This window comes from Triticum dicoccoides, chromosome 3B (genome assembly GCF_002162155.2).
Source record: "Triticum dicoccoides isolate Atlit2015 ecotype Zavitan chromosome 3B, WEW_v2.0, whole genome shotgun sequence".
Lineage (NCBI taxonomy): Eukaryota > Viridiplantae > Streptophyta > Magnoliopsida > Poales > Poaceae > Triticum > Triticum dicoccoides.
This window is the reverse complement of record NC_041385.1, coordinates 62,892,338-62,902,666: the sequence shown is the minus strand read 5'-3', so window position 1 is coordinate 62,902,666 and position 10,329 is coordinate 62,892,338. Positions and strand designations below refer to the sequence as shown.

The 10,329-nt window shown below is 45.7% G+C and overlaps 1 pseudogene; it reads left to right on the top strand.

Moving 5' to 3' along the window:
• The first annotated feature begins 1,242 nt into the window (after positions 1-1,242).
• Positions 1,243-10,076, top strand: LOC119274709 (annotated as a pseudogene).
• The last annotated feature ends 253 nt before the right edge of the window (positions 10,077-10,329 follow it).

Genomic DNA, 10,329 nt, shown 5'->3' with positions numbered 1-10,329 from the left:
GGATGTCCAGATCTAGTATTTATGCATGTCCAGACCGTCCGCAAAAAATTACATACGAACTCTTGTAGCAAAGGAAAAGTGCACCTTGGTCAACCCGCTGGTCAGTATGAGCCCAACCAAGGTTGCGACAAGCGGCGCATATTGTCACAATATAGGAGTTCTTTTTTCCTTTTTTTATAGATCTGTTTATTCAAAATGTTTTATCTCTGAAACCGCGTATTCGAATCTCGAACCGTTTTCACCATTGGATTCCTTGCGTCGAGATTTTCAAAATTAGATCCAATGTTAATAGGTTTTGAGGATTTATTTTTCATGAAAAAATCGAACCGGAAGCACGTTTTTTTTTCCTTTCTGACAGGCATGCCTCTCATGAAAGCAAATCCGTACTTCCACGAGAAGTAAGTCCCTGCCTCTCACGGAAGAAAAAAAAAGATTTTTTTCCCTTTTCCGATAGGCACGGCCAGAAGCAAATCCGTATCTCTCATGGAAAAAAAAGGAATAGAAAACATTTTTTTCTCTCTTTTTCGAGAGGCACGGCCATCCCTCTCGTGGAAGAAAAAAAACATGTTTTTCCCCTTTCCGAGAGATCGGCGGTGCCTCTGACGGAAGCAAATCCGAGTCTCCCATGAGAAGTAAATACGTGCCTCTCGCGGAAGGAATAAAATGTGTTTTTTTCTTTTTTCGAGAGGCATGGACGTGCCTCTCGCAGAAGCAAATCCGTACCTCTACGAGAAGTAAAATTGTGCTTCTCCGGAAAGAAAAAAAAACACATTTTCCCTTTCCGAAAGGCACGGCCGTACCTCTCGCGAAAGAAAAATTACGTTCTTTTTTTTTTTTTGAGAGGCACGGCCATGCCTCTCGCGGAAGAAAAAAAGAAACCGCGGTTTTTAGTTTTTGAATCAAAAGCTAAGGAGAAAACCAAGGGAAAATCTAGAAGCGGAAAAAACCCAAAAAAAACATCTAAAAGCCAAAAACGCATACAGAAAAATAAAACTAGAAACGGAATCTAAATGAAGCGTCTAGAGCATGACACATGATGACTGTTGAGAGGGCGTGAAGTGACAAGCTCGCAACCCATCCCTAAGACTCAAATGAAGTGGACGTAAACCTTTTGTGGGCCTCTCGTGCGGTGCCTCGTATTGCTTTGTTGCTCTCGAGAAAGGCCTGAGTGTGAACCCTTCGTGGGCCTATCGTGTCTCACGTTTCGGGCAAGGAGAAATTTGCCTGCCCAGTCTAATCTAAACAAAAAAGAAATAAAAAATCACGCCCTCCCCTCCCCTCCCCGCAGCCGCAGCGAACCTCGGCGATGGCGGCGGCGGAGGACGAGGCGTGGTGCCGGGAGACGGTTCCCCGGGTGATGGAGCTGGTGAGCCCGCGCCTCCCCCAGCGCGACGCCTGCGCCCTGCTCTCCGTCAGCCCCTGGTGCCACCGCGCCCTCGCCGCCAACCCCAAGCTCTGGGAGGTGCGTACCACATCACATCCAGCCGCCCGCCTGCACCCTTCTCCTCGGCCATCTCCTCCTGCCGCGCTTTCTCTTCAGCGCGGTGGGTTTATAGCTAGCCGTCTCCCCTTCGCCGCGCGCTCCCGATTTGGGCGGAAAAATCAGTTTTTTTGATGCTGCTTGACGCATGATTTCTCGATTCAGGATAACTTCTCTAGTCTAAGAATGCACAAATGTCTCTCTCACCAGTACCAAATTAATACTTATCAGGTGCTCGACCTGCACGAGATGAAGAAAGCTGGCGAGCGGCTCATTTCGGCGCTTACACTGGTAATCATCATCATCACAATCCCATCTCCAAGTCGTCCAGACAACATTTTGTTCTATTTCTATGGCCATTCCTTGTGTCTTTACCATCCTTGTTTAGGCAAGGTATCGCCATCTCAAGGTCGTGAACCTTGAATTCGCTCAAGATATTGAGGACCGGCATTTTCTCCATCTGAAAGAAACGGTGAAATTTTCTCTGCTCTGTACCTTTTAGATAATTTCTACTCCTATCTATGACTAGAATCTGCAGCTGGTTTAACATAAGATTATTTACAGGGTGCTATCTTACTGGAAGAGTTGGAACTCCTGAACCTGAATGCATGTCAGAAGATCTCTGATACAGGGATTGGAGCTGCCACCAGTCTTTGTCCTAATCTCCGGGCCCTGTCGATCTATTGGATTGTTGGGTATGTCACTTGCTGGAGGTTTCCTTTACTTTACATAACTTGCACTTCTAATCATTGGACTTTTGGTGCGTCAGATTGACAGACGCAAGCATTGAACACGCTGTGAAGAACTGCAAGCAGATAATCGACTTGAATCTGAGTGGCTGTAAGGTATTGTTACTGTACAATGTTTTGTCAGCTCACAATGTTTCCAGTTTATCAAACAATGAGCCTATCTATGGTTGTGCCAGGCTAAGCAGTTGATTCTAAATTTATGTTGTTATATGTTTTTGCTATATCGTCTGGAAGCATGATGCTGAATCTATACTCAATATATATAGGTGGTGCTCTCTTTATCACATTTCATTGGAATCAACATTAATCTTCTTTTACTTGAATCAGGCGAACATATTTACATTCCTGTTTCATGCTTACTTGTTGTTTGGAACTATAGAATCTACCTTGGAATCTGCAATCTCTAAGAATGTACTAAGAGATTCTAGATTTGTTGGGGGACTCCTATACTTAAGGCATATAAGACCTGGCATTGCCTATGCCGCAAGTGTGGTAGGCAGATACATGCTTGATCCTAGGAGTGGACATATGGATGCAGTATAACCTATTTTGTGGTATCTAAAATGCAGTCCTGGGAAGGGGTTTAAGAAGAATGACCATCTTAATATGGATGGTTATTGCGATGCCGATTGGGTGAGTTGTCTTGATGACAGAAGATCAGCTTTAGGCTATTGTGCATTGGTTGGAGGGAAACATGGTGTCATCGCGAAGCAAACAGCAATTAGTTGTGTCCAAATCAACAACCAAAGCAGAGTATAGAACCTATGTTTTTAAGGCGACGCCTTACCGCCTTAGGGAGGGGGGGCGCTTTGGCGCCTAGGCGACGCCTAGGCGGGCGCTTTGGACTCCTAGGCGCCCAAAGCGGTCGATTTTCCAAAGCGGAGGGGGAGCGCTTCGACGCCTAGGCGTCGCCTAGGCGTCGCCTGGGCGTCGCCTTAGGGACGCTTTAAAAACATAGTAGAACTATATCACTAGGACTTAGTGAAATATTATGGGTAGAAATCCTCTATCAGAATGAAGGTGCTGGGAAAAGGTCCTTTGAAGGTTTGGTGTAATAATAAATCAGTGATCAGCATAACCAGTAACCCGATCCAACACAACAGAACCAAGTATGTGGAGATAGATCCTTTATTTATTAAGGAGAAGTTATATGATGGTATAATTCAATTAAATCATGTAATATCAGGGAATCAAGTAGGAGATGGTCTAACTAAGGGTTTTGGAGTCAAGGAACATAAGTTAGCTTGTAACAAAAGATGGGAACGATATCTATCTATCACCCATCTTGACTGGGAGTGTTGGGCTGAGCATAACAGAGTGATAATGAAGCATTAGTAGATTGCATCTTACATGTCCAGCTCTACTTTCCCGTGGCTTTTTATCCCACTGATTGCATATATATTACATGTACACAGAATATCTCAGATAGAGGAATACAGCTAGTTGCCGATAATTATCAAGGACTACAGAAGTTGGACATAACCAGGTATGTTTTTTTTTTGTTTTTTTTTGAGTAATGGGATTGGCCCCCGATTTTCATTTTCAAAAACTGAAGTAGTTTCAGCAACGATTAGATGCCAGTACCACATTTGTCATTTCACTCTGAACATTCATCTAGTGTTGACTGGGATCTTTAATGTTCTACAACCTTGGCGAACTTGGGCAGGAAACATAATTTGCACACCTAAATATCCTGTGTGATGTATTTATAGGTGCATTAAGTTGACTGATGATGCATTGCAAAAAGTTCTTGAGAAATGCTCTGCTCTTGAAAGCTTGAACATGTATGCCCTTTCAAGGTAATATTGAAAATATCCAAGATAGAGAATTCTGTGTTGCAGTGAACTTGAGCATCTAACAATCTACTTCACATCATGCAGTTTTACCGACAAGGCTTATACAAAAATTGGATATTTAGCCAACCTGACATTTCTAGACCTATGTGGGGCCCAGGTAACTATTTATTAAATCTACTTTGAATTTTGAACCATCAAACTATTTTGTTCACTAACTCAGGGTTCCCAGAACCTAACTGACGACGGTCTTAGCAGTATATCAAGATGCGGAAGTTTGACATATCTCAATTTATCTTGGTAATGCAAGAGCAAACTTTACTTTTCTCTAAATAAATTAATAATTGAACTTGCTGTGATTTATCTCTGGAATCACTACTCACAGGTGCGTACGTGTTACTGATGTTGGGGTGGTAGCTATCGCACAAGGTTGTCGGTCCCTTGAACTACTAAGGTAATGTGGTAATTTTGTTCTAAAGATAGTGCTTTCGTTGTGGCTTATGCACATCCTGTTTTTTTTTTAATGTAGTTTATTCGGAATACTTGGAGTAACTGATGCCTGCCTGGAGGCTTTGTCAAAATCTTGCCCAAATAGTCTCACGACTCTGGATGTAAATGGCTGTACTGGTATTAAGGTGAGAACTTGAAACCTATTACTCTAATTTAAAGTAATTTTCTTCAACCAGTCCTCTGCTTTCTAAGTCAAAGCTCTGCTTCTCATACCACTACTAAATTCAAAATAACGTTAATTATCCAATTAGCCTATGGCACAAGCCATGACCATACAAATAAGAGTAAACTTATCTGGCTGTATCCATTCCTGCCAAGCAGCCTACAATTTAGCAAAAGTACTAGAATTTAATTTCTTTCTGCATTTTCTACATCTTGTTTCTAATTAGCTCATATGCCGTATGCTGTCTGAATGACATTAGGCCCATAGGCTTGATGGTTAATCATTTAATCCTAGGGTGACAGCTCCACTTGATAGATTCTGTGCTGGAGCAGGTCAAGCCATGCCAAACACCCCAACTCCATTTTTTGGTGGAGTTAAGCTGAAAGGGCCTCTAGATTGTAGTGCATTTTAGTGAAGCTGCAAAGACGTTGCGCACCTCCAATTATAAGTCCGCCCCTGAAGTTGAAAGTAAATAATCCACTGGATCTCACTGGACATAACGCCCCACACCAACCGAGCATTTCTCCCTGAGACCATTTTTGTGCCTAGCTCGTTCCCCAACCCTTCTCCTCTTCTTTCTCACTGCCCTTGGTATCCTCCGCATCCTCACCGGCAACCGCCTCATCCACCAGATTCATCTGGAGGTGGTGCCTAGAAGATCGTTGCATCGACCTGCAGATCTCCCCGCTGTTGTATTCCTCTCGACAGGCTTGGAGACACTACGCTGACCTGCAGATCTCCTCACCGGCCTTCACCTCCACAAGACGAACTCGGGGTTTGCTGGGAGGTCCACGGTATGAGGTGGCGGTGGATCTAGGAACCAATGGAAGATCCAGCGAGTTCTCATGTTCTTGACTTTTTGTCAATTAATAACTTAGATCTGGTTTTCCTACTGTGAGTCGTCTAGGGAGCAGCTTATCCATCTCATGATTGAGTTGCGAGTTCGTTAAATCCCTGTTCGTCTTCTCCACAAGTAGTATTGCCTTGCAGCGATATCAGTTGATCTGCAGGCAGCTTTTCAATTTGCGTCTGAGCATTCAACGCTTCTAACTGATAATAATTATTCATGGAACGGAGGGACCGATTATAGCTATCTCGGACTACTTCCTTGGTGGTGCCTTGTGCCAAACCGGGGTTCTAACTGAATTAGCTTGTAGAAATTGTAGTTCATCAGAGATGGCTTGCAGCAAATAGCATGTTGAAGCTGTTAATGTGATTTTTTAGGGTGAAGCCCATCTGGGTCGGTTGTGTTGTAGGGTTACTTGGTTAGAAAGATAAATGCTTCGGTTAGTCGCTTCCATTGGCACTGAAATATTATGGTTGCATACCAAACGGCCATGATTTGAAGCTCTAGATAATCCTGGTGCCAAACACACCCATCTCGTAGAGATTAAACTCCTTTTAAGAGGATGAGTAAGCTGACTGGGGGAAATAAAAATGAATGATGCTCAAAAATAAATAAAGGATAGTTATTGTGCAGACAACCCTATCCTTCGATATTGAGTCCGAGTTATCGTCACTTTTTACTGCATCATTTCTGCAAATGAATTGTTTGATTGACGAGTACCCTTTGTTCGACAGAGGAGGAGCCGGGACGACCTGATCCAACTGTTCCCACGATTGAGTTGCTTCAAGGTGCACAGCTAGAAACAACGGCTTGGGCTTTTGTAGAATTATCATTACCCTGGCTGGCACTCGAAAAAGCATATGCGGAAGTGTCTGGCGCTGGAGAAACAGAGCAGCACGACAGAGTTTTTGCCGCCTGCTGGTTCCTTGATTCTATGCTGATGTGAGAGAGATCGCAGGACCTGTACAATCGATTTTCGTAATATGTGTGGCGTCTCTCGGTTACATTGTTACAAAAATTAAAAACCATGACGCACTTATTTTCTACATGACCAAAGTCATCTTTTCTTTATTCGAGGTTTCGCATTGTCTGGTGATCATTTTAGTTGTGATGAAGGAAACCAATTGACAGACCCGGTAAATGCTTTGTTACTGGCCACTGCTTTTTCTTATGGGATAGAGGCAAAAACAGAGTTTAAAGAGGGCAATTCTCGCTGCATGGGATAGATTGTGAGCCTCGTAGCTTGGGAGTTTGGCTTTCAACTTATGAATGATAAAATCGCAAGCTGTGGCCAAGTCCTTTTGCTTGGAGGGTAGAGACTAGAGAGGGTGGCCAGATTGATGGCGCTTTCATCTGTGTCTGGAACAGGGAAGTTGTTTTTGAAGGCCTCTCTGGTACTCCCTCTGTTTCGAAATAGATGACTCAACTTTGTACTAACTTTAGTACAAAGTTAGGTCATCTATTTTGGAACGGAGGGAGTATATGGTAAAACCTTGTGCCACATATGTGGGAGGGTAAAGAGAGTTTAACCCGGTTTGAACGTGCAAAAGCATCTGCAGCGACCTCGGAGTCAAGTCATGCCATGCCATGCCAGGTCCCTAAAACAAAACATAAAGGGCAGGCAGACCTCTTACAATAAATCTTGTCCAATTGCAACTTGTAGAAAGAAGAATATATTTTCTGAAACTAAAAAATGGTTGCAACTTGTAGTCACCGTCCTAAGGAATTTAGTGACGCGGCTTAGTGTAATTGCTGTTGGTGGTGCGCGTCCGACCCATGCGCCCGGCGTGACGGCAGACGGCAGACGTCTGGGCACCGACGACGCCATTGCCAAAGCAGTCGCCAATCTGCCATCCAGTGCTGCTGCGGCTGACGCATCCGGCAGCCTTTTCCCGCGTCGATGGGTTTGTTGCGTCGCGCACTGATCGCGCCGGACCACCACGTGACGTACCTGCGCTAGCTGTGGCATATATGACGTACCACGCCCGTGTCTGCCTCGCTCAACCACTGGTCTAGTCTAACAGCAACGGCGCCACCAAGGGAGCAGTTTTGTTGGCTGGACGATCCAACTGGCCCATTGGCTTGGTTGCAGCAGCTGATCGGCCGATGGGGTGGGCGATCGCGCTGCACGGCGGCGCCGGGGACATCCCGCGCACGCTGCCGCCCGAGCGCAGGGAGCCCCGCCTCGCCACGCTCCGCCGATGCCTCGACCTCGCCGCCGCCGCGCTCCGGGCCGGCCGCTCCGCCCTCGACGTCGTCGAGCTCGTCGTACGTTGTGCACATCTATCTAAACCCCGTCCGTCTCCTTCCTTTCTTTCTTTCCCCATCTCTCAGATGTTTGGGCCACACGCATGCGCAGGTGAGGGAGCTGGAGGACTGCCCGCACTTCAACGCCGGCAAGGGCTCGGTGCTCACCAGCGACGGCACGGTGGAGATGGAGGCCTCCGTCATGGACGGCACCGACATGCGCTGCGGCGCCGTCTCGGGCCTCTCCACCGTCGTCAACCCCGTCTCGCTCGCCAGGCTCGTCATGGACAAGACGCCCCACATCTACCTCGCCTTCGACGGCGCCGAGGCCTTCGCCAGGGACCAGGTACATGCTACCTGCTACTTCCTCCGTTCACTTTTATAAGTCGTTTCAGACAAGCAAAATTAAGCTGTTTTGCACAATGTCTGAAACGTCTACAAAGCCTTATAAAAGTGAACAGAGGGAGTATTTTATTACTTTACTGCATTTCATAATCAAAAAAGTTGTTCACCCAAGAAGAATTTGTGATAGTTCATCTAATTTATCTCGTGTGTGGTTTTCATTTTTCTAGGATTTCAATGATGAAATCCACTGAAATATTTACCTTCTGGCCAAAAGTATTTCAGCAAATTTAAGTAGTGTGCAGGAATTCAAATATTTTTCAGAAGTTCTAAACTATTGGGTTGAATTCCAGCGAGTGTTTCAGCCCTTTGGCCGAAATGCGAATCGAAATGACTGAAATTCATAGAATTTCATGATTTTAGCTGTTGCCGAAATATTTCTGAAACTGAAAGTGAAAACAAACTGTGTGGGTTCTCAGGGTGTGGAGACTAGGGATCAAAGCCACTTCATAACAGAGGAAAATATTGAGAGGCTCAAAAACGCCAAAGAGGCCAACAGGGTGCAGGTATATACTACTGTCACACTGCTTTCTTCATTTTGATATCATATCCTTGCCCACTTGAAACAAACAAAAGGTACCATATCCTCTGTATGTATGTTCAGGCCTCGAGTGACTCACTTTGCAGTTTGCACATGACCTGGGCAAGTTGATCATGTGCTAATCACCACTGTAAATTCTAACTGTCACACACGCGGTAAATTCAGAATGCCCTGCGTACTCTGCCATATTACTTACTACTCTGTATTCGTTCTGGAAAATGAAATCCATACGTTAACAAAATGCAGAACATTCATTCATCACCAAGTGGATAGAGCTGCCAGCTCCTGATTCATTGTTGCCTAGTTCAGAGATCGATAACCAAATCAGAAACGATAAGTTTCACATTTGTTTGAATAAAAGATGATATTAAAACAGAGTTGCAGATCATCTTCTTGTTGTTGTTGTATACTGGTCGTGCCGGCTGGAAACCAGCTCCAAAACACGCTGATCTCCCTAACTGTAGCTCTACTGCAATTTGTATTTCTCCTTCTGATTAATCAATGAAATATGGCCCTAGGGCCATCTTTTCGTCAAAAAAATATTAAAACAGAGTAATCAGGTTTCTTTTTGTTCAGCAAGACCATTAGTTTAGTCTGTTGCTGATTCTCGCAACCCTCCTGCCTGCTTGCTTCTCAGATCGACTACACCCAATACAACTACACCCAGCCAATCAGCGCTCCCAACGACGACGACGACAACAGCCGGATCGGCACGGTAGGCTGCGTGGCCGTCGACGCCTTGGGCAGCCTGGCGTCGGCGACGTCCACGGGCGGGCTGGTGAACAAGATGTCCGGCCGGATCGGCGACACCCCGGTCATCGGCGCGGGCACCTACGCCAACGCCCTCTGCGCCGTGTCCACCACGGGCAAGGGCGAGGACATCATCCGGCACACCGTGGCGCGCGACGTGGTGGCGGTGATGGAGCACCGGGGCCTACCCCTGGTGGAGGCCGCCGCGCGCGTCGTGGCCGGCGTGCCCCGGGGCTCCGTCGGGCTCGTGGCCGTGTCGGCCGCCGGGCAGGTGACCATGGCGTACAACACGACCGGGATGTTTCGGGCGTGCGCCACCGAGGACGGCTACTCCGAGGTTGCCATATGGCCTGCATCATCCTGACTGAGCTAGCGTTGGAGAATGAACTGCCTGATTTATGTGTGTCTGTCTTGTTTCTCTAGTGTCTGCTGCAGGTGCAGATCTCTGCTTTGGTAGTTGCCCCTACGAGGCAAAGAACTCCATCGGTTTAATGTTTCGGTTTATGCTGCAAGGATTTGGCTAATTTGGTTTCAAAATTACTGTTGAAATTTGTGTTATCATTAATGGAACCGGAGCTAGGCCCTGTTCTTCTACAAAAACATGAAATTCAGCAAATTTTCCCTGGAAGGGTAGTTTGACAAGTACAAAAGTGTGTCATAGAAGACGGACTTACTCCCTCGATTCCAAAATAAGTGTTGTGGTCTTGGTTCAAATTTGAACTAAAACCACGAAACCAGGAACGGAGGAAATATAAAAAAAGAGCCTCCAACCGACACACAAATCCTCAAATTCTTCCTCTTGTCATATAGTATCATAATATTGTTCTTGCTTAAACTACTCATCAAG